Source organism: Delphinus delphis, chromosome 17 (genome assembly GCF_949987515.2).
Source record: "Delphinus delphis chromosome 17, mDelDel1.2, whole genome shotgun sequence".
NCBI lineage: Eukaryota > Metazoa > Chordata > Mammalia > Artiodactyla > Delphinidae > Delphinus > Delphinus delphis.
In genome coordinates this window covers 66,859,923-66,885,321 of record NC_082699.1, presented here as the reverse complement: position 1 = coordinate 66,885,321, position 25,399 = coordinate 66,859,923, and the positions used below count along the sequence as shown (strand labels likewise).

Below are 25,399 nucleotides of genomic sequence, written 5' to 3'. Positions count from 1 at the left end.
TGTATTTTGTCAAAAGCTTTTTCTTTATGATTTGAGACAATTCTGGCGTTTTTCCCCCCTTTTTCCCTTTCCTCTATTAATGTGATATATTACATTGAATGATTTCTTAGTACAACTCTTACATTTCTGGAATAAGTTCCACTTAGTTATCATGTATAATTCCTTTAATCTGGGGCTGGATTCATTTTGCTAATATGTTATTGAGGCTTTTAAGGTCTTTTCTTTTTAAATGGAATGAAGTTATAATTATATTGTGATGCAGCTAATATTTGTTGAATGACTTTGTATCAGCCAGAGAATCCTAATCACAACTTATTTTGAAAATTTGTTTCTATCTGAACTTCAAGGTGATACCTCTATATAGCTTTGAAATATACTATAATTAAGATTATTTATTCATCTGCACTGAAATTTTTCCAAAATTAGTCTGAGATCTACAGCTTGCCTTGCCCAGATGCAGATGACTTCATAGAAAATGTACTATTTGCCTTTGATATTAAAATTTCAGCCTTGCCTGTTTAAAAATCCTACGGATTGTCGATTAAGAACTTTGAGATTGTTTGAAGCCCATCTTCTGAATTATAGTGTTATAGACTTAGGTTCTGGAGTAAGACAGGCCTGAATTTGAATCAGGACTCAATACTTGAGAGTTCTTATACAAGTTATTTAACATCTCAATGCACCTATTTCCTCATTGCTATTCACATTTTAACAATGGTATGTACTTAATAGCATTCTCAGAAGCATTAAATTAGAAAATGCAGGTAAGTCATTTAGAATCATGACTGGCACACACTGAATACTCAATTAATGATGGCTTTTATTGGATTCCAGACAATCAACTTCTCTATTCCCACTTAAGTTTAAATCTATTTAGGGAGAATTTGTTAGTTACTGAATTACACATGTTTCTAAATTTTCTGTACATATCTCTAAGCAGATATTAAATAATAGAAGAAAGGGAGAAGAGAGGATGGGCAAAACAATGATATAGGAAATAACACTCCCACTTTTTCCAGAAATATGTGATGTGACACTAAGCTGTGAAGTCCAAGTAGCCCAAAGTTTTCTTGACTGGAATTAAGAGAAGTGTGGTTGAGGAGGGATAAGAGCATAGCCAAGCCAGGGAAAATGAGTGGGCTACCTTAATATTTCCATGAAAAATTTATTGTACATTAAATTAATGTGTCAATTTTCAAATTAATGCACCATTCTAAAAGAGGTCAGGTAAAGAGCTATTTAGGATCTGTGATAAATGTTATTCTGTTAAAAATAATTATAGACATTTCTTATGATGCCCTCTCTCTGGGAGAATTAATACTTTTTATTTCACTGACATCATATTTGCCCATGTGTCTGGCTTTAGCCAATGAAATGTGAATGGATGTGACATGGGACTTCTCAGCAAAAATTTAAGCACCACCTCTCTTCCTTCCTCTGTTATAAGACTTGTACCGTCCCAAGTAGAGACTGCTCCTTGAGCTCAGATCTGAAAATGGAAACAATATGGAACAGAGCTTCAAACGACTTGCAATAGACAGGTTTCCTAGAAAGAAATAAGCCTTTGTTATTGTAAGTCATACAGACTTTGGGGCTAGTTATTGCTGTAGTACAATTTTGTCTAAGGGAAAAAAAATCTTCTTCCAAAACAGTTAAAGCGTCGTTCATGGCAAAAGGATATTTTAGTAATGCAAATACATAACTTTCTAGGATTGTAACTAACCAGTATATGTACTTTTAAATGTGTTATAAGAGAGAGGTGATCAAGATGGTGGAATGGGAGTTATTCCAGGGATGTAAAGATGGTTCAATATCCTCAAATCAATCAATGTGATACACCATATTAACAAAAGGAAGGATAAAAATCACATTATTGTCTCAATAGACACAGAAAAAGCATTTCACAAAATTCAAAATCCATTCATAATAAAAACTCTCAACAAAGTTGGTATAGAGAAAACATGTCTCAACATAATAAAGATCATTTATGACAAATCCACAACTAACATCATACTCAGTGGTGAAAAGGTGAAAGCCTTTCCTCTAAATTTAAGAACAAGACAAGGATGATCACTCTCACCACTTCTATTTAACATAGTATTGGAAGTCCTAGCCATAGCAATCAGTCAAGAAAGAGACATAAAAGGCATCCAAATTGGAAGGAAAGAAGTAAAAGTTTCACTATTTGCAGATAATATGACACTTTATATAAAAAAAACCTAAAGTCTCCACCAAAAACTATTAGAACTAATAAATGAATTTAGTAAAGTTGCGGCATACAACATTAATATACAGAAATCTGTTGCTTTTCTATAAACTAATAATGAACTATCAGAAAGAGAAAGCAAGAAAACAACCCCACTAAAAATCATGTCAGAAAGAAAAAATACCTAGGAATAAACTTAACCAAGGAGGTGAAAGACCTATACTCTGAAAACTATAAAACATTGATGAAGGAAACTGAAGATGGTACAAAGAAATGGAAAGATATTCTGTGTTCATGGATTGGAAGAATTAATATTGTTAACATGACCATACTACCCAAAACAATCTACAGATTTATTGCAATCCCTATCAAAATACCCATGACAGTTTTCACAGAGCTAGAACAAATAATCCTAAAATTCATATGGAACCACAAAAGATCCCAAATTGCCAAAGCAATCCTGAGAACAAAGAACAAAGCTGGAGGCATCATTCTCCCTGACTTCAGACTGTACTACAAAATGACAGTAATCAAAACAGCATGGTACTGGCACAAAAACAGACACATAGATCAATGGAACATAATAGAGAGCCTAGAAATAAACCCACACACTTAAGTCAATTAATCTACAACAAAGGAGGCAAGAAGATGCAATGGAGAAAAGATAGTCTTTCCAGTAAGTGGTGCTGGGAAAACTGGCCAGCTACATATGAAAGAATGAAATTAGAACATTTTCTCACACAATATACAAAAATAAGCTCAAGATGGATTAAAGACCTAAATGTAAGACCTGATGCCATAAAAATCCTAGAAGAGAACATAGGCAAAACACTCTTTGACATAAATCCTAGCAATATTTTTTTGGACCTGTCTCCTAAGGCAAAAGAAACAAAAGCAAAAATACACAAATGGGACCTAAGTAAACTTAAAAGCTCTTGCACAGCAAAGGAAATGATCAGTGAAACAAAAAGACTGAATGGGAGAAAATATTAGCAAATGATATGACTGATAAGAGGTTAATATTCAAAATACATAAACAGTTCATACAACTCAATATCAAAAAACAAGAAAAACAAAAAGCCCAGAAAATAGATATTTTTTTCCGAAGAAGATACACAGATGGCCAGGAGGCACATGAAAAGATACTCAACATCACTAATCATCAGAGAAATGAAAATCAAGCCCACATTGAGATATGACTTCACACCTGTGAGAATGGCTATCATCAAGAAGTCTACAAAAAACAAATGTTGTCTAGGATGTGGAGAAAAGGGAACCCTAATACACTGTTGGTGGGAATGTAGCTTGGTGCAGTCATTGTGGAAAACAGTATGGAGGTTCCTCAAAAAACTAAAAATAAAGCTACCATATGACCCAATAATTCCACTCCTGGGTATATATCAAAAGAAAATAAAAACACTAACTTGAAAAGATTACATACAACCGAATGTTATTTACAATAGCCAAGATATGGAAGCAACTTTTGCCCATCAACAAATGAATGGGTAAAGATGATGTGGTATCTATCTATCTATCTATCTATCTAATGGAATTTTACTCAACCATAAAAAGGAATAAAATTTTCCCATTGGCAACGACTTGAAGGGGCCTGGAGTGTATTATGCTTAGTGAAATAAGTCAGACAGAGGACAACAAATACTGTATGTTATCATTTATATGTGGAGTCTAAAAAATTTAAAAAACAAGTGAATATAACAAAAGAGAAACAGACTCACAAATATAGAGAACAAATTAGTGGTTAGCAGTGGGAGAGGGAAGGGAAAAGGGGAAAAATGGGGATATGAGATTAAGTGATACAAACTACTATATGTAAAATAGATAAGCAACAAGGATATATTGTATAGCACAGGGAAATATAGCTATTATTTTGTAATAACTTTAAATAGAGGATAATCTATAAAAATATTGAATCACTATGTTGTATACCTGAAACGAATATACTATTGTAAATCAACTATACTTTAAATAAAAAATAAACAGAGGGCAGACAGCAGAAGCAAGAGGAAGTACAGTCCTGCAGCCTATGGAACAAAAACCACATTCACAGAAAGATAGACAAGATGAAAAGGTAGAGTGCTATGTACCAGATGAAGGAACAAGATCAAATCCCAGAAAAACAACTAAATGAAGTGGAGATAGGCAACCTTCCAGAAAAAGAATTCAGAATAATGATAGTGAAGATGATCCAGGACCTCGGAAAAAGAATGGAGACAAAGATTGAGAAGATGCAAGAAATGTTTAACAAAGATCTAGAAGAATTAAAGAACAAACAAACAGAGATGAACAACACAATAACTGAAATGAAAAATATACTAGAAGGAATGAATAGCAGAATAACTGAGGCAGAAGACCGGATAAGTGACCTGGAAGACAGAATGGTGGAATTCACTGCTGTGGAACAGAATAAAGAAAAATAATGAAAAGAAAAGAAGACAGCCTAAGAGACCACTGGGACAACATTAAACACAACAACATTCGCATTATAGGGGTCCCAGAAGGAGAAGAGAGAGAGAGAAAGGACTCGAGAAAATATTTGAAGAGATGATAGTCGAAAACTTCCCTAACATGGGAAAGGAAATAGCCACCCAAGTCCAGGAAGTGCAGAGAGTCCCATACAGGATACACCCAAGGAGAAACATGCTGAGACACACAGTAATCAAATTAGCAAAAATTAAAGATGAAGACAAATCATTGAAAGCAGCAAGGGAAAACCAACAAATAACATACAGCGGAACTCCCATAAGGTTAACAACTGATTTCTCAGCAGAAACTCTACAAGCCAGAAGGGAGTGGCACGATATACTTAAAGTGATGAAAGGGAAGAACCTACAACCAAGATGACTCTACCTGGCAAGGATCTCATTCAGATTCGATGGGGAAATCAAAAGCTTTACAGACAAGCAAAAGCTAAGAGAATTCAGAACCAGCAAACCAGCTCTACAACAAATGCTAAAGGAACTTCTCTAAGTCGGAAACACAAGAGAAGAAAAGGATCTACAGAAGCAAACCCAAAACAATTAAGAAAATGGTCATAGGAACATACATATCGATAATTACCTTAAACGTGAATGGATTAAGTGCTCCAACCAAAAGACACAGGCTTGCTGAATGGATACAAAAACAAGACCCATATGTATGCTGTCTACAAGAGACCACTTCAGACCTAGGGAAACATACAGACTGAAAGTGAGGGGATGGAAAAAGATATTCCATGCAAATGAAAATCAAAAGAAATCTAGAGTGGCAATACTCATATCAGATAAAATAGACTTTAAATTAAAGAAGGTTACAGGAGACAAGGAAGGACACTACATAATGATCAAGGGGTCAATCCAAGAAGAAGATATAACAATTTTAAATATATATGCACCCAACATAGGAGCACCTCAATACATAAGGCAACTGCTAACAGCTATAAAAGAGGAAATCGACAGTAACACAATAATAGTGGGGGACTTTTAACACCTCACTTACACCAGTGGACATATCATCCAAACAGAAAATTAATAAGGAAACACAAGCTTTAAATGACACAATAGATTGGGATTGACATGTATACACTGATGTGTATAAAATGGATGACTAATAAGAACCCGATGTATAAAAAAATAAATAAAATAAAATTCAAAAAAATTAAAAATAAAAGAATAAGCATAGCAATATTAAAAAAATAAACAAATGTGCTATAAGGCATCCTGTTTTTTTTTTTTAAGTTACAGAAAAGTGTTTCTAAAATTCATGTGGAAATGCAAAGGAGAGAGAATACTCAAAATAATTTTCATAAAAAAGAACAAAGACTGAGAACTTTGACTCCCAGATTTCAGTACTTGTCATAAAGCTAGACCAATCAGAATAGTCTAGTTTTTTCTTAAGGCAGACAAACCAATGAAACAGAGCAGAGCATCCACAAGTAGACCCACACTTATTTAGTCATTTGATTTTTGAAAAAAGTGCAAAAGCAATGCAGTGGAGGAAAGATAATCTTATCAACAAGTCACGTGGGAACAGTTGGGTGCTCACTTGTAAAGATACGAACTTTAATCCATGCCTTGAATCACATGCAAAAATAAGCCAATATTGATCATAGACCAAAACCTTTCTAGAGGAAAACCTTGGAAAAAAAAATTATGACTTTGGATTAACCATTAAGATTTGTTTCCTATAGCTCCTGAAGTACAATCTATAAAAGAAAAAAAAAATCAATAAATTTGGATTTCACCAAAAGTTTAAAACTTCACTTCAAAAGATACTGTTAAGAGAATGAAAAGACAAGCCACAGATTTGGGTGAAAATATTCCCATATCAAATATTAAAGGATTTATATCCAGAATATACAAAGAACTCACAAAGTTAATAATAAAAAACAAACAATACCCTGAAAAAATGGGTGAAATATTTGAACAGACACTTCACCATGGAAGATATATGAAAAGATTCTCAACATCATTAATCATAAAGGAAATGAAAATTGAAACCATGAGATCAATGGACACTTTCAGAATATCCGAAGTTAAAAGAATGACCACGTCAACATCGCTGAGGATGTGGAGCACTTGCAGTTTCCATCACTGTCAGTGGGAAGGTAAAGTGGCTCAACCACCATGGAAAAGAGTTGGGAAGTTTCTCGAGAAGTTAACATACGCTTACTATATGATCCAGTCATTCCACTTCTGTGCATTTATCTAGGAGAAATGAAAACACATGTTAATATAAACACTTGTGCACACATGTTCATTGAAGCTTTATTTGTAATAGCCATAAAATGGAATACTACTCAGTAAGAAGAAGCAATGGACTATTGACACACACAAAGATATGGATGGATATCAAAATAAATATGTTGAGTGAAAAAAGCCAACCAAAATGGAGTATGTACTGTATGATTTAATTTATATAAAATACTAGAAAATGCAACTAATCTACAGTGACAGAAATCAGATCAATGTTCGCTTGGGGCCTGGGGTGGGAACAGACGTATGGGAGAAATTCCAAAGAGACATGAGGAAACTTTTGACAGGATTGGATATGTTCATTATCTTAATTGTGGTGATGGTTTCACAAGTGTATACATAGTTCAAAACGTATGGATCTTTACACTTTAAATAATGCGACTTACAGTATGTCATTTACTCCTCAATAAAGCTGTTGAAAAATCCTCAATTGCCACTTAATTTCCAACCAACAAAATAAAGTCTATAAATTCTTATCTGAGGCCTAAAGAGTCCTTCACAGCCTAACTCTAATACATGATTAGGATTGAAAATTTCCAGTGTTTCTCATTATATCCTGCATTATTTTAGGCATCCTTTTCCTCAGGAATATGTGGCCCATTCATAACAGATTCTTGGAGATGAGTGAGCTGTAGCTCTTTTTGCTGACCTACAGGTTCCTCCTTCCCTCCCTCCCTCCTCCCCTCCTTTCTTCTGTCTACCTACCCCACATTCACCCATAGACATTTAATATGTACCAACCATAAACTATTTATTCTGCTAGTTCCTGTAGCTATGGACTTGAAAACAAAACAAAATAAACAAACAGAATAGTCTTTCCTCTTTCTAGAAGCTTGCAGTGTAGTAGAAAAATGGAAAATTGTATTTATAATTATTCTTTTATCTTAAGGATTCCTCCCAAAAGTATGCTCTTAAAGAAGGCTTTCCTGAGGGGATGACATTTTTTCTAGGAAATCACTTAGGTAAATTTTTTCCATGTACTTGTAAATGACCACTTTGAGGGTAACCAATGAATAAATTAAATATTAAAACAAAATATTTTAAAATATAACACCAGTGTAGAAGAAGTATCTTTATACTTTGTACCCTGATGTGAAATGGAATGAAAACCAAAGCGTCTGATTGCTGAGTTTCAGATCACCGTCGCCTTGCCTTTTACTAACTCCTGTGTTGCCAAATAGGGGCCTTCTCCCTCAGATGATTTCTTTCCATTTAGAAGGTAGAAAGAAGAGAAAAGCCACCCAGACAAATGATCTTTTCATTGGTACCAAGAATCACAGTGCAGCCTGCTACCTGATCACGCCTACTGGGTGGGGAGAATGGGGAGGGGGTTGGCGGGATGGCCCTCAGAATGACCAGGATTCCATTATGTTCTAAAATGACACCTCCACATTGGAGAGAAGTGTCTGTGGCACAAATGTGTGTTGAGATCCTGCTGTAAGACAGGCATTGTGCAAGGTTTTCGAGATGAAGAACAATGACTTCCTTTCTTCCCTCAGAAAAACCAGCAAGTAATCCAATGTGATAAACTGATAAGTTTTACCCTGTTTGTATGAGGCACAGAGAATAAGGTCATCACAGAGGAGGAAATGCTTCAGCTGAGTCCTGCAGACTCCCTGGAAGCTAGTGAGGTAGAAAGAACAGCCGAAAAAAAACCCCAGGGAATAGATTTTGCCAAGTTATGGAGGCGCAAAAAGCAAGATCAAGATTTGTCATCAGGTGGGCTGGTGTGCCTTGAGCCTGGGCAGCTGAAGAACTGTGCCACAGTTAAGGCTGCAGAAGCAGGCAGAGGCCAGGCTGGGGGGGACACTTGAAGTCCTATTAAGGACCATGAACTTCATCTTGAAGCTGGTGGCAAACCATTGCATGATGATGTTCTCCTTTTAGAACACTGAGTCTTCCAGCAAACTTTTATAAGTGTATTATATACTTACTACATGTTAGGAGAAATTAAAATTTTAAATTTAGAATTTTATTCTTGATTCAAGGCTATTGTTCACTCATCTAATCAACCAATCATTAATTCATCACACATTACTATCAGCCATGGGTAGCATCAAATTTAGTGGCTGAGTGTTCTCAGATATTGGAATGGAATGCAGTTATTACTTTGCCTGAACTTGAAGTCATCAGATGGTTTTAAGCTAGATGATTCAGAACCACTTGTATCCCCTTTCTGTCATCTATCATGTAGCAGTTGCCAGCTGATTTAATCTGTTATGATACAAGAAGGAAGGAAGGTATAATATTTGAGGATAATAATAATCAAGAAAACCTTTTCCCTACTTATGTGGGGAGGGTCTTTACCCTAATAGAAAATAAAATACAACTTATGTCACTCAGTCGTGTGTGTGTGTGTGTGTGTGTGTGTGTGTGTGTGTGGTGTGTGTGTGTGTAATTCTTTCTCCACTCTCCTTTTATACCTCTCCCCTTCCACCCCTTTCTTCTCTTACCTCACCACTCCTCACTTCATTATGTGGGAACAAAATCATAACTGATATCTCTAGGTCAGCTAACAAGATGATCTTTGGGATATTATGAATGGTTGCACTTTAGAAAGCCTTAGCAATCCACTTTCCTCAACTCAAGGAAATTTTGCTCTTCCCAACTCTAGGAGATAGGACTTCCCTGTGGTCAGAGATACACTGTGAACTGAAGACCAAGTCAAATAACCCCTTCCCCCAGTGATTTGTCTAACCAACGTTTAACTCCTGCAATTTACAAATCTGCGATGTTTGCAATCCCTATGCCAATAAATAAACAAAACGTTGAGATCAAGGTATCAGATATGCTTTGGGGTCACTGGGTGGTAGGAAGAAATATTTAGTTATTACTCTATTTGAACAACTTTACATGAGGTTGTTGTTTATCATGATATAAATTATAACAAATTCTTTCTCACAGACTGGACTTACAGTTGACCCAAATAGAAAATCATGTGAGAAATTAGCCCCAAAACACTGGAGGGAGAGCAAGGCAGTGGGGTGGGGAAGGAGGGAGAGAGAGAATGAGAGAGGTTGGAGACAAGGGTAGGATTTAGGCATCTATGAGAAAAAGCAGAAGAATTAGAAGAGATATTCCTAGAGAATCAGGTCATTATGCCCTTCTTCGAGCAAAAGCCCAGAAATAGCATTCATCTATGGAAATAAAGGTCAAGGAGTGCGTGTAATCTGTACTAGTCAAGCAGCTAGAGGGAAATGGGCTTCTAATTCCCACATCTGGTCCAGCCGAGGGAGTGGTTTTCTCCTCTAAAACAGCTTTAACTCCGTCTTTGCTGAAGCCACACCAGCCTTTGTCTGAGTTCTGAAGAGCCCGGTTCCCTCTGCGTTTGTTTACTCTCTCCTCCTCTGCCACCCACATGGCATTTTCCTTTACTTGCAGGAGTCCTAAAGACCTGAAACAGCAGCTAGCTGATTAACAATTAATAAGAGTCTCAGAGGGAAAGTACCAAGAGGCGGTTGGCTCTGTGATGGGCAATTTTTTTAGGTTCTTTAAATAGCCAATTATTTTCAGGACACCTACGGAACAGAAACTACAGGATATGGGAAATAGGTTTTCAGGCCAAAGGGAATATATTTTTAAGCAAAATTCTTTAAACTTGGAGAAGAGAAGAATTTTGTTTATGGTACTGCTCTCATTGCCAACCCCTCTTCCCCAAATCTCCACCTATTTTTTTCTCTCTTGTAGTTTCAGGTGACTGGCCCAGTAGGAGTGAGAATAATTTATCTTCAGTATAAACTTCATTATTCTACAGTGTCTCTTCATTTGCCTGGGAGGTAAGGATGCTATGTAGGAAAAAAAAAAAAAAGGCAGTGAATGAATTAAAATCAGGCCTGGGAATACTTGCTGATATATTACATCCCAATTCAACCAGAAAGAAAATTTAAACCTGATATGTCAAGGAATTGAGAAGCACACATCTTTAGATTACTAAATTTAGATTACACATATTTTTAGATTCTTTGGATGAGAAACACTTTCTTAAAGAGCCTAATGAATGCACCAAGCCATAAAATGGCCTCTAAATACTGTAAAAATGAATTATAGGAAATATTTTCTCTACCACTTTCATTCTGCCATTTCCTAAAACCTATATTGTGGTTAGTAAAATATTTATGTGTTGCACTCTAGAAACGTATTATTTGTGATGCTCAAACAGGAAGGTTTGCATCTGATGACCACATTTTCATTTGGCCATGGGAAGGAACAAATTGTAGTTGAATTACAAACATGGAAACAAATCAGGCAGGGTGCAAATAATTTGTTCAGCCTGAGACAGGGTTGTCAGGAAGCGCTGCTGTAATATGGCTCAGAGGAGAATATGTGTTATCATTACCTTCCAACAAGTTGTCAGAAATCAGCAGGATGAGAGGGAGCTTTCAACAAAGGCAGAAAAGATAAAATGAAAAAAAAAGAGAGATTTTTAAAAAATGTAGTGTTAATGGAATGCTGAATTTTTAGCATTGCAGAAAAAATAAATGTAAACTTTGGTACCTAGCAGAGTCAATTGACTATGTCTTTTTTATACTGTGTGTGTTATTTTTCAAATCTAATGTTCCTTTCTACCAGTAACTGTTAACTTTAAAAAAGCAGAAAGCTCAGGGGATCTGAATTATGTTTTCAGAATCATCTAGTAAGCCTTACTGTAAATCACTTAGCTGTCTGAAACAAGACCTTTGTACTCCATTCTCCTGCTGTAAGAAAAAATTATTATGTATACATTCTTGCATGCTACAATTATAAATTGGATGGTGAAATCACTTAGAAGAGCAAAACTAGAGAATAAGGGAAAATAACTACAAAATAATATACCAATTAACATATATTGACCATGTATCAAGAACTTTTGTAAGGAAAAAATTACTTGGAACTCTGGTTGGTTATGATTTATGTGACTCATGCTTCCTGTTTCTCTGGTTTTTGTTTTTGTTTTTTTTTGTTCTACTGGAAACATACTTTATGTATTTATTTGGGGTTTTTTTGCTTTTTGTCTATTTTATTCTTTATACATTTATTTTCCCCCTCTTCCTAAAAAGGATTTGAGAAGATTCACCTCAGTAGACTTCTCCTCACCAGACAAAAACAAACCACATTTATTAGTTGAAAAGAGATTGCCCATAGACGACAATATGTCAGTCTGTTGCTCAAAAAATGTCAGTGGCTCCCTGTTGCCTACTGAATAATGTCAAAATGCTTTCAACATAGCATTCAAGGACGTTCATAGTCTGTCCCCAACCAGCATGATAGAAAACATAGATAGTCTTGGAAGTCTGAATGTCGAGTCTACCACTGGTCAATTGGATTAGATTTGGCAATATACTTAGTCTGTCTGCATCTAGGAACTAGAGCACAAAGTTTCTGCAAGGGAAATGGCACAGTCTACCTAGGTGTTTTCTGATTGTGACATCAGCCCCAAAGCAATAGTCTGAACTTCTAGCTTCTGTCACTCTTGTGATTGATCCTTATTTGTGTTTTTCCAGGTTATCCGAGAGGTCTGATTTTCCTTTCTTGGGGTTCCAAGCTTCTAGCATGCTTCCTGGTATACAACAAAAATTTCTGGACTCTGTTGCTTAAACCCTGCCTCATTCTGGGGTTCTCTCACTGTTCTCTCCAAGTTCACAAACTCTGCTTTCTCTTCTTTTAGCATCTGTCCTTTCCAATATGCTAGAGTGAGACTAGGAGTTTAAATCAAGAAGAAAGTCCACTGTGTTGGGTGTATACCCATGGCACAGGGCCATTCCCAAATGAGACTGAGCTTCCACATTAAGGATTTTGGCTGTGGCATTTTTAAGTCAGTAGGTGTCTAAGGGATGCCGCTGGGGGTTGTAAAAGTTTTTACCAAAAAAATCTTTTAGAAGAGTAAGTGCTCAATGGTGTTTAATAAATGCTTTCTATTATCATTCATGTTGACTTAAGAGCTCTAGACTCAGGCAATACTTTTTCAAGGATAACCTTAGGATGATGGATGTAGCAGGAAAAGTCCAAAGCATCAATAATTACAATACTTGGAGAAGAAAAATACTTGTTTTGGTTAATGCGCCTGCCATCCTTACAGATATTGACTCTTTGAATAACAGGGTCAGTGGAGACTGAGGAATGAATGCATTTTTATCTATCCAAAAACATTTCCATGACTCTTGTCTCCAGAGAACCAGAATGCGGAGAGAGAGAGAGAGGGAGAGAGAGAGAGAGATTAGACAAAACATCAGAAACTTGTGACATATGACTTCAGGGGAGAAAACATTTCAGAATACCCAGCAATTAATGATGAAAGAACATTACTGTGAAGCTCCTTTAGGATGAAGAGGAAGCTTCAGAAGGCACTTGGTGTGTTTCCCTTTATAAGTAAAAGGGAAAAGGGAAAAACAGGTGACACTTCGATCATCTGGGAAAAAAATAACTTAGCAGTCATCACACTGCGCAAACCCACCTAGCCTCTTCAATATAAGTGCATTACTAAGTGTCCATCAATGCTGATAAATTTAAATAAGAGTAACCATGGTGATAAAAGGAGATGTGTAAGTATGGCGAAGTCTGTGTATTACTTATTTCTTATATTTAAACAGTTAACCCAAAACATCTAGAGATGTTCCAACATGGAAAAAATATTTTCAGGCTTCTTGGACATATTGATTGGTTATTTCAGTCAAAGAGTTATTGTAACAGATTTTTTTCCCTAAAGAATTGCCTTAGGGCTTCCCTGGTGGCGCAGTGGCTGAGAGTCCGCCTGCCGATGCAGGGGACACGGGTTCGTGCCCCAGTCCGGGAAGATCCCACATGCCGCGGAGTGGCTGGGCCCGTGAGCCACGGCCGCTGAGCCTGCGCGTCCGGAGCCTGTGCTCCGCAACGGGAGAGGCCACAACAGTGAGAGGCCCGCGTACCGCAAAAAAAAAAAAAAAAAAAAAAGAATTGCCTTAAATTCTCCTCTTATTTCCTTTCTCTCTTTCTGTATCTTTTTTTCTATTTCTTCTTTCATTTCTTCATGTATTTAAGCAAACTCAAAATATTTAGCCTTATTTAAGGCAGCGTTCTACTGGGTGGGGAGTGCAGCTCTTTACCTGAGATGCCATCTTAAGGAAGAGTCATGCCTGCCAAAGTTATAGGTAATTAAATTCTTCAGGAGTTGATTCATAATGATACCAGAAAGACTCTTTAATCCAGGACTTTATGAAGACATTTAGAAGATTTGGAAATGGCTGAATCCTTACACACTTATTCATTTATACTGAATGTTTACTATGTGCCCTGGGTGGCCAATTGCTGAAACTCTGGCAATGTAAGAAGATGATAATGCATCTTTCCTGACTTCAAAACGGTCACAGTTTTGTTGTTCAGTTAGCAAAGTAAAGCTGAAATGTGAACCTAGGATTTCTGAGGAAAAATTTAGGTTCGTTTAGAATGAAAATAATTTCAATGAAATATTTGCTTTAGGGAAATTTGGGGGAACCACCAGAGCATCCATTCTGAGATCATTGTTTTACTATATGAACATCAGGGCATCATCATAAGCATTTGGAATGATTCTTCTTCACCAGAAAGCACAGATGGCATGTTTGGTAGGTGAAAGAATTCAGGTAGCCTGTACAACCCAACTGCTTTGCAACCAGTGCTGCACAAAGTCATATAAAAATATATGGTCCGGCAACTAAAAATAATTAAAAAACAATATTTAATGTAGTGTGTCTCAAAAAAAGCAGAAGTTTCAAAAGGAGTGGATACATTGTTGGAAGCAAACGAAACTCCTTAAAAAATCCCCTTCCCCCATATATCACTTCCTTTCAATTTCTCTTTCACTCCGCAGTTGCCTTGAATCTCTTGTTTCCCCAGTACATGCACCTCAAAAACTTCCATCCTCCCCAGGCTTGTCTCGCTGCCTCTCTGGCTCAGATCGTTTATTATTTTCTTTTCTTTTGTGTTATCCTTTGCCTTTTGCCCTGATTCTTGTATAAATAAAGGAGGATCCAGAATTGACCTAACAAATAATACGTCTCTCTCCTTTGGGAGAAGTGGGAGAGAGAAGATGGTAAATGCTTATAACTTAACGTCATTCCTTTTATCCCCTTCACACTTGAATTTTTAAAAATGGAGTTAATGTTGCATCCCATACCTTCAGAAAAGTGCTAAAAGGCCCAACCTGCACTCACATAAAGGAATCACCATTCAGAGTCACCAAGAATGTAGCTGTTAGGCCTGGATGTACAATAGATTCATTGGGAGTTTACTAACTTCTTTAGTAACAGTTGAAATTTCCACAGAAAATACGAGTATATCAGTTTCCCAGTATGGATTTCAGTAGTGTACTGGGAGGGGAAGGGCACATGAGAGAAAACTTCAGTCGTGTCTCTGCCTCTTAGGGACCCTTAAGCCACAAGTTAAGTCTATACCAAACGGAGGGTGGAGAGTAGGATTTTGCAGTTAAAGCTTTAGAATAGCCTGGACTGAATATAGATTGTTTTAATAATCATAATGCTTAAAGTGGCTGCTAACCAGTGGGGAAGGAAGGTTCAACAGAGCAGTTAACAGTAAGTGTGGGAAGAAGACATTTCGTGTTTTCATACCTTACAGAATCGAAGCTGTTCTGTCACCAGGCAAAGTATTCTTTCCATACACCATTGTGATTACTCTGTGTGTGCCTGTCTGTGTGTTTGTGTGTGCGTGTGTGTGTGTGTGTGTGTATGTGTATACATTTGGCAGGACAAAACCTCTTCTATTTCTCTTAAAAAGAAAAGGGCTATTTTATTCTTTTCTTCCAGCTGAATTTTACAAGAATTTTTTTAACTTCCAAAACAAGATGTCAATTTCTGAGTGGAAATGCTATAAATTCATAGATTATTAGAGAATTTGGCATCTTTACAATGGTAATTCTTTCCAACCAGAAATACATTAGTGTTCTCCTTTTATCAAACCGTCATTATATCTAGACACAATTGCTTTTTTTAGCTACTTTCTGCACATTTGGAAATTCATTTATTCATTCATTAAATATTGATTGAACATTTACCATGTGCTAAGCACTGTTTTAGAAACCAGAGATATAGAATTGAAGAGACCAGACATGATCCTTGCCCTGATGGAGCTTAAATCCTACTGAAAGAAGACAGAGCATAAAAGGAAAACAAAGACTTGTTTTTGATGGTCATACCTAGGAATTTTATATATCTTTATACTGAAAAATTTGTATGTACATTTTGGATTATTCCCTTAGGATAGAATTTCAGAGGTTAAATTCTTATATCTAAGATTATGAACATGTACAAAAGTTAATCGCTTTTTGAAAAAGTTTAAATTTATTAGAATAGAAGTTATAGAAGTAATCGATTGTGACTAGATGGCACTGTGGGTCACATTTCTTCAAGCCTTAAAGTGCCTGTAGGATTTTCAGGGCAAAAGATGGGAGAAGACTTAGAAGAATGGAAGCCATATTTGAAGAAGGTTGTTGGTAATGACTGGAGGTGAGGGAATTTGATCAGAGATGTAGAAATAATGATGACACATCATCCATGTTCCCAAACCCTGAGATGGTTGTGCTCTGCCCTTCATACACCATACCCCTAAGAAATGCAATAATGTACCATGAGATCTCCATACCCAGAAGAGGTTCAGGAATGTTCTCTTGCTGCCTTAGCACCTGGAAGGCAACCCTGTGGCCATAATGACTCAACTCCAAAGGGAATCCTCTGGGGCCTGTACAGACATGAACAAATTGAGAGGAAGAAGCTTCTGAAACACTGAGCAGAAGGATAGCATTTCACCATTTGTTTAGCGGTAATTAAGATTTTTCCATGCTGCCCTGCACATTCAAGACCCCGGAGATAAAGTAATGTTAATGGATGTGCTCACGCAGACCTGGATCTCTTTTCTGGACCACTGACTTAGCCTCTGACAACAGCTAAATTGCTCCTTGGAAATCAATAAAATGTTTCCATTCTGGTGCTTATGAAAGCACTCCTGATATTTACCATGTCCTGCTGTATTTACTTGATGCTACAGTAAATATTTGACGAATCATTAGAACTTCCTCAGAAATACAGAGAGTAACTGGAGTTGGCTGCCACGACAAAAATGCGTGCTTTACTGCATATTGCAATTCAGGTTTCCTGGGAAATAGACTGAGGCATTGATTTGTATGCAGGAAATTCACTGGGTAGTGCTGTTAGGGTGAATACCTGTGACAAAGTGAAGGCAGACAGGCAAGTTGAAAGATATGTAGTCAGAACCTCAGCTGATTTCACAGGGAGGCGGGTAGGGGGTTCTGGAGCTGGGTGGCCCTACAGAGTTGCCCCACATTGAGGCAAGAGGAATAGCCCTTTATACCTCTGCATTGACAGTCATTGGATGTAGGCTGTGTCCTGGAAGGGGACTGACCTTGGACAAGTGGGCTTTTTTCAGCTGGTGGCAGTGCTCAGAGGGGGATGCAGGGAGAGCTGTCAGCGAGAGCCAGCAGCAGGGGGGAATAGTTTATTTTGGTCCTGAAGGGAGGGATCTGGTGACACATCACAGCATCTACTATGACTCTTAAACAAGAGAAAGCTGCAGGTTTTAATTGCTTTACTCTTCCTTGTGTCTCACACGTATCTATGAAGTTGAGACTACTCGTTCTCTCTTCTGCAACCTCTGCTCCCAGGACTAGCCCTGAACCTATGGAATTTAAGAGCCTACTCTTTAATTAAAACAAAGAACTGCAAGAGTCCATTGCGGGTGTCGGTGTGATGTGATTTCTGGCCAGGGCTTTTTCAGTCCCATTTTCTGGCACCCATAATTGTTACTATTGTGGATGTTCTGACCCCAAATGCTTTCCTCTGGGTTTTATAAATGCTGTCTCTGGTCCAAAGTAATATAGTATAGAAAAAAGGTGTGAGAGCCAGACCAGGGTTCCAATCCCACCTTTGCCACTTGTTAGCTCTGTAACGCTGGCAGTGCATTCGCCCACTTGGAGTCACGGTCTTCTCACCTGTAAAATGCGATAATAATCATGATTTTAATAGTTAACATAGGATTTTATGAGATAACATCTATGACCCAGATGAAAGCTCTCTGACCCTTGAGAAATAATGATAAAAATGAAAAGTAATAATTATAACAGTGTCCAATATTTCTAAGTGTTTTCTATGTGCTTTACATTGGTTACCTGTTTAATCTTCACACAAAACCCATACGATATGGTTATTTTATGGTTAAAGCCAAACCATTTAACAAGTGGTAAAAAAAAATTTAAGAAGCGGTAGGTTACAGATCCATCAGAATGGAAACCACTGAAACCGTTGTGAGGATAAGCGTTTTGTTATACTCATTTTACAGATGGGGATATTGAGACCTAGAAACTTTAAATAGCTTGCCTAAGAACACAAGGCCTGTAGGTGGCAGAGATGGGTTTAAATAGTCTGACATTCCAGACTATAAAATTAAAGTTTTTCTTTTTTAATACTATCTCCCAATCTTAAGATCTAGCCAGGGTTGCTTTAAACCTTTAATTTTATTACCTCGGGAAGACATAAGCCTTCCGGATCTCTCAATACAGCTCTGATCCACCAGATCCAGCCATGACAGCTATTTTCTTACTAAAAATACCCTAGACCTTCCACCAAATACAACTGCCAAGGTTTATTGGACTGAAGGCTAATGTTGTGTGAGTGACTCTGAGCCAAAGTGATTATTGTAATTATAAGAGATAATAGTAGTTATTAAGAGTGATTTTAGTAAAAGCAAGCTAAAAATTGAGTTTATTTAAATAATTCAATCAGGCATTGAACTATTGACATTCAAATGTCAGTTTGAATCCAGACTTGGGAAGAAAGTGACTCTGAGAAGGTCTGCAAAAAGAGTGAGGGTGATATTAGTGACAAAGAAACCCTCAATAATAAAATGACATGAAATACGATAACTTTGTCAATTCCACTTCACACAGGCTCTTTGACAATGGTGGAACCAGGGAATTAATACAGAAGGCTGTTCCCTGAGGCAAAATAGATTGATTCAGATGCAGAAAGCAAAACAGAGCATCATGATGGAGACATTGGGTAAGCAGAGAAACAGATGAACGTTTCTTTGATTTTGTCTGAAAGAAACACAAAACTGGAATGCCTAGAGGAGCAGCCCCTGGAAACCACAGATGGCGTGTCTATAGACACTCTAAGATACTTGTGCCAGTTATTTTGCAGTAGAACTGTGTGTGGTGTGTGGTGTGTAGTGTGTTGTGTGTTTGTGTGGTATGTGGTGTGTATGTACCTATGTGTAGTTTGGTGGTAGTGGTGATGAAAAATGTGGAAGTACCTGTTAAACTTATTTGAACACATTCATACATACACCTACATCTCATAAAGTCACACATGAAAGACTGCAGAGACAAGAAACCAATATCTATGAAACCTTCCCTGGCAAACTCCACTATATATGTAAACTTTCACCTTCCACTTCCCTCTGTGGTCAAATCCAAGCACTTCCTGTACTTTCTTTGTCTGCTTTGACCTTGGTCACTTGTGCATCTGACCTCCCTCACTCCACACTTTATCTCCTAAAATATATATATATTTATATATATATATGGTTTATATTTTATATATATGGTTTATATTTTTATTTTATATTTATATATATGGTTTATATTTTTATATATATGGTTTATATTTTAAATTTATATGTATATATAAACCATATCTCTCTCTATATATATAGATATATATAGATATAGATTATATAGAGAAAGAGAACCTCTGCTGAGCTCTTGAAATCTACAAGGATAAATAGAGCTTTTAATCCTACGGATTTGAAAAAAAATGTGTTTCCTCGGCCTGCCTGCTAATAACCTCAGGTTAAGGGGTATTGGTGAGACTTCCCAGAGTTCCTGTTACCCCGAAGATTTCTGCCTGTGTCCCGGCACCACTTCTGAGCGCCAGGATCGGGAACGGGAGCTGTCATGAATATTCAGTGGCTTGTTTGCGTCCATTTCTGCTCTCTGTGAGCCTAACATTATATCTAGTTTCTTGCTTATTTGCTGCTGGTAGATTTTTTGCTGACACTTACTGTTTTGGTGGTGGTGGTGGTTTTGCTCGGTAATAGGAAGTAAGATGTGTGACCCAGATTTACTCTGCCACCTTACCTCAAAGTTTGCAAAGCTAAATTTCATGCTCACTTGCAGCAATCATCGAGTTCTGGTTCTTGGCAAAACTGTCTCCTCGCTTCATCTATTGGTGTTGAAGCTCTTGGTATATATCATCACAGTCCTCATCACCATTCTCATCATCATCAAATTCCAGATGTGCTTTAAGTCAAACTTGCCTCAAATAACTTTTGGATGTAGGAACATAGAACTGTAGAAGGTAAGAGGAAAAACAGATATTATCTAGTTAGGTCCTTCTAGCTGAAGAAAATGGACCCAGAGAAATTAAGTGAAAGTCACATTTACACAGCTGACTATTTTCCAGCTTCTTAGGGCCCAGGCTTAGAACTAGAACTCCTACCTAATTCTGTTGGCCAACGCCAGTTTCACAGTTTAGCCCAAAGCCAAGGGACTAGAGTATGAAAACAGGGTGAGATAAAGAATTGCTATCCATAACACAATCCATTGTAAGGACAAATGAGGTCCAGAATGCTGCAGAGAGAAGGAAATAAAGCTTGAACTTTGAAGTCAGACTGACCAAGATTTTTTTTTTTTTTACATCTTTATTAGAGTATAATTGCTTTACAATGGTATGTTAGTTTCTGCTTTACAACAAAATGAATCAGTTATACATATACATATGTTCCCGTATCTCCTCCCTCTTGCGTCTCCCTGCCACCCTCCCTATCCCACCCCTCTAGGTGGTCACAAAACACCGAGCTGATCTCCCTGTGCTATGCGGCTGCTTCCCACTAGCTATCTACCTTACGTTTGGTAGTGTATATATGTCCATGCAACTCTCTCGCTTTGTCACAGCTTACCCTTCCCCCTCCCCATATCCTCAAGTCCATTCTCTAGTAGGTCTGTATCTTTATTCCTGTCTTACCCCTAGGTTCTTCATGACATTTTTTTTTCTTAAATTCCATATATATGTGTTAGCATACGGTATTTGTCTTTCTCTTTCTGACTTACTTCACTCTGTATGACAGACTCTAGGTCTATCCACCTCATTACAAATAGCTCAATTTTGTTTCTTTTTATGGCTGAGTAATATTCCATTGTATATATGTGCCACATCTTCTTTATCCATTCATCCGATGATGGGCACTTAGGTTGTTTCCATCTCCGGGCTATTGTAAATAGAGCTGCAATGAACATTTTGGTACATGACTCTTTTTGAAAGACTGACTAAGATTTAAGGCCTAGTTTACAAATTATCTCTGTGATTTTGGTCAAGTTATTTAATTCTTATAAAAATCATTTTCCTAGTCTGGAAAATGGAGAAAATCACTTGCCATGCAATATTGTGGGCTCAGAAATAATTTATTATATTGTCTGACACATAATATTTAATAGTAGCTATGTTAGTATTATCTCCTACTTTCAGTCTTGGGTTCTTCCCTTCATACAATATCAGGATATGTTATTATTTTAAAAATTTACAAAACACTTCCCCCTCCGTGTTAACAAATGCTTATTTATTTTCATCTTAAACAAGAGGAAAAATAGTTGCTAATGTTTCTTGTTCCTGTTTTCCTCTACTAAATTCAAACAAGTAAATACTGACACTGACGAAAGCATGTTTAATGGAAAATTCAGTTTGATTTATTTGCCAATTAGTACCAATTAGACTTTGAAGGGACAGGTGAATGATGTGTTCATACAAATATTTGAATGTGATACAGCCCATCAGGTTTGCAGAAAAGGGTTAGTTCTGGAAAGCCAGAAACTGGTGAGGTATGTCCTATTTATGAGAATTCACTGGGAACACAACAAGGTAGCATGCACTCTGCATAATGTGGAAGTCAAGAGAGCACAGTACAGCAAGGGATAAATAGAAAGATGAGATGAATGGTTGGAAAACACCATTAATCAGAAAGTTAGCATTCTGCATTATGGATCTATAAGCAGTTTAGCTAAGGTGTCTCCAGGATCCTGTAATTAAGTGGGATTTACCCAGCACTTTGCTTTCGGAAGGAATTCAATGCAATTCAGTAAATGTTTCCTGAGTGCCTTCTCCACACCTGCCATTGGAGATAAAAGATGAGCCAGACAGAATCTCTGCTCTCGAGTAACACATAATCTAGTGGAGGTGTCAATTGCATATATAAAGTAATCAATTAATTGGTGGTAAGTATTATAATGGGAATAATAACCAAGAGCTGTAGAAGCACAGATAAATGAATCTGAGTGTATTTATATTGGGTGCTGATTAATGAAGAAGATTTTGACAGATTTGGAAAGGAGGTAAAGTTATAATTAATCAAATTAATATGAGATTTCTGGCTATTCCAAGGGATGAAAGGTGAGAGGGGTTGTAGACCATCCATAGCAGAAAGCTTCAGAGTTCAGGTTGCATTAGGATACTTTGCTTGGGATGTACTGAAACTGTTTAAGCATTGCACTGAGAGACCTTGTCCTTATCTTTCTTGCACTTCTAGTAAGGTTGGTACAATGCAGGCTCTTGGGCACCAAAGAAACTGATGTTCTCTGATTTTTTGAGGCAATGAACTCAGCCTACAATGAGCAATGTTCTAGAACTGAACATCTAACTGATAGCCAAATCAGGGCCGAGAACTAGCCCCCTGATAATATGGTACTTGCTTTCACTGAGCTTGCATTCCAAGGAGTGTAGCAGGTAATAGCTAAACAAATAGACAAGATAAAAGCAGATTGCAATAAATGCACTGAAAGAAATGAGGGGCCAACAGGGAGAACTTGGAAAGGACTCTTTAGATAAAGTGTTGAGATAAAAGGAATGTGAAAATCAAGGAGGAAGATATTCTGGACAGAAGGGAGAATAAATATAAGAATATAAGAGGGGCTTCCCTGGTGGCGCAGTGGTTGAGAGTCCGCCTGCCGATGCAGGGGACACGGGTTCGTGCCCCGGTCCAGGAAGATCTCACATGCCGCAGAGCGGTTGGGCCTGTGAGCCATGGCCGCTGAGCCTGCACGTCCGGAGCCTGTACTGCGCAACGGGAGAGGCCACAACAGTGAGAGGCCCGCGTACCGCAAAAAAAAAAAAAAAAAGAATATAACAATTCTAAGGCGAGAAACTGTTGGGCATGTTGAAGAAACAGAATGAAAACCAGTGAATATAATGGTTAAAGTGAAGGCTGGAATGAGATGAAATTGAAGAGGTAGCAGGAGAAAAATCAAGTAAGCTTTGTAGGTCATGGGGGCAAGTTTGGGTTTTATCTGAAGAGGAAGCCACTGGATTATTTTAAGCACAGTTATAAAATATTCTGTTTTTAGGGTTTAAATATAACTTGACTGCTGTGTAGCAAATGGTGGGGCAGGCTGTCTGTTGTCAACTGAGTGCCTGGAATGCATAGTTTCTGTTTCCCGACTGACAGAAAAAAATATGTTGGAAAGGATTAGAAGCTGTGAGAGGACACAGTTTGGACACTATGAGTAGAGGAGAAAAATGATGAACTTGAGACATACCTGGTAGCAGCACAGAAAATATTACATGTGGATTGTTTGGGACAGTGAAGTAAAGAAGGAATGGAGGATGTCTTCTCTGTTACTAGCTTGATGATGGTGCCGTTTAATGAGATGAGGAAGTTTAGTACTGAACAAATTATATGGATAGATATCCTAAAAATGGGGGGTAAACCTTGAAGAGGGAGATAGCTGGCCAGGACCATGGACCTTCTGGAATGGCATTAGGGGTCCTGGGATCACTGGGGATGTAGGGAACGTTGGGGGCAGAGAGTCAGTCAGGTGAGGATATGTTTTGACTTTTTTACATTCACGAAAGGAAAGGAATTGGGAAGCTGCCTTGAGGAATCTCAGGAGCAATTCCTTCGCAGTGGGAAGGGTAATTTTTCTTGAGCTTAGGAGAATTGAGTTCAGATCTTGACTCTACAACCTATTAGCTAGGTGAGTTTGGGGGAGTTGTTCAACCTCTTTGAGGCTGCTTTATTGTGTATTAGAGATAATTTTAATGCCTACCATAAAATATCAAATTAAATTATGGATATCAAGTATCTGGTCATAAATAATGCCCTTTATCCATGCAACACATATTTGTTGAACAAATACTAGACACTGTGCCAGGCAATTTGGATATAACCCTCCTAAAAAGTACAGGGTGCTACTAATCAGATTATGAAAAGCCCTGACTCACTCTGGGGAGTTAGGGAAACTCTCCTGTGAAGTGATGTTTGAGCTAAGCTCTGGAAGTTGAATAGGAATCAGACAGATTTACACAACGGGAGTTTTTGTCAGGTGGGGCATGAGAAAAGATGAAGAACATTCCAGGTCACAAGTAGAACATTGTAAAAGGCACTGAAGCAGGATGCAGGAAAATACATTTGGTACTCAGCAAAGTCAGGTGTGGCTGGTGCTGAAAGCCTGAGTGCACGGAGAATAGGAAGACTTTTAGGATTTGTCTTCATTAATCCAGGCCAGCTCTCAAGACTGAGATAAAGACAATGATTAAAAGCAGACATTTCGTTCAGCGAAAACCATAATCATTACTTGATGAGCCCTTACTATTCGTCAAGCCCTGCATTAAGCACCTAACTCTTGTTTTGAGAACTATTATGTCTCAGACACTGGCATATGATGATGAACAAGACAAGCAGTTCCTCTGTCTTTACTCAAATTTTACTTCTTTAAATCTCATAACAATCAACTGAAGTTAGAGATAAAGCTTATATAGGTCAACAACTTGCCAAGCTCATACAGCTAAGAAATATTATAGTTATTATTCCATTTATTCACTTGCTTTACACATATTTATTGAGCACCTCCGATGTGCTGGGCACTGTTCTAGGCTCTTGGGACATAGCTGAGAGCAAAAAAAGAGATCTCTCTAGGAATATACCTCCTAGCAGCATAGCCCGACAATAAACTGTAGCCCTAATATGTGAATTACATCACGGGTTAGAAAATGATGCATTCTTTGAACAAGGAATAACAGCAGAGGAAGGGAAACTGGGAATTCTAGCATCACAATGTTAATAGAATGTTGTGATGGGATTCTTTGAAGAGATGACATTTGAGAACAAGGTAAAGGAGTGGGGAAGTTAGCCTTGTGGCGATCTGGTGTCTTAGTCTGCTCAGGCTACCATAACAAAATACCATAGTGTGGGTTGTTTAAACAACAGAAGTTTATTTCTCACAGTTCTGGAGGCTGGGAGGTCCAAGATCAAGGTATCAGCCGATTCAGTTTCTGCTGAGGACTCTCTTCCTGGTTTGCACATGGCTGCCTTCTCATTGTGTCCTCTCATGGCAGAGAGAGTTCTTTCTAAGGCCACAGTTCTATTAGGGTCCTGCCCTGACAACCTCATTTCACCTTAATTACTTCTTGAAGACCCTATCTCCTGATACAGTCAT

The 25,399-nt window shown here is 37.6% G+C and overlaps 1 protein-coding gene across 1 annotated transcript in view; it reads left to right on the top strand.

The window, feature by feature from the left end:
* Positions 1-18,972, top strand: part of LRATD2 (LRAT domain containing 2) — a 322,259-nt gene extending 303,287 nt beyond the window's left edge. Inside the window, exon 7 of the transcript XR_009516651.1 lies at positions 18,863-18,972. The gene's annotated coding sequence lies outside the window, so the exon portion shown is untranslated. The remainder of the gene's footprint in view (positions 1-18,862) is intronic.
* The last annotated feature ends 6,427 nt before the right edge of the window (positions 18,973-25,399 follow it).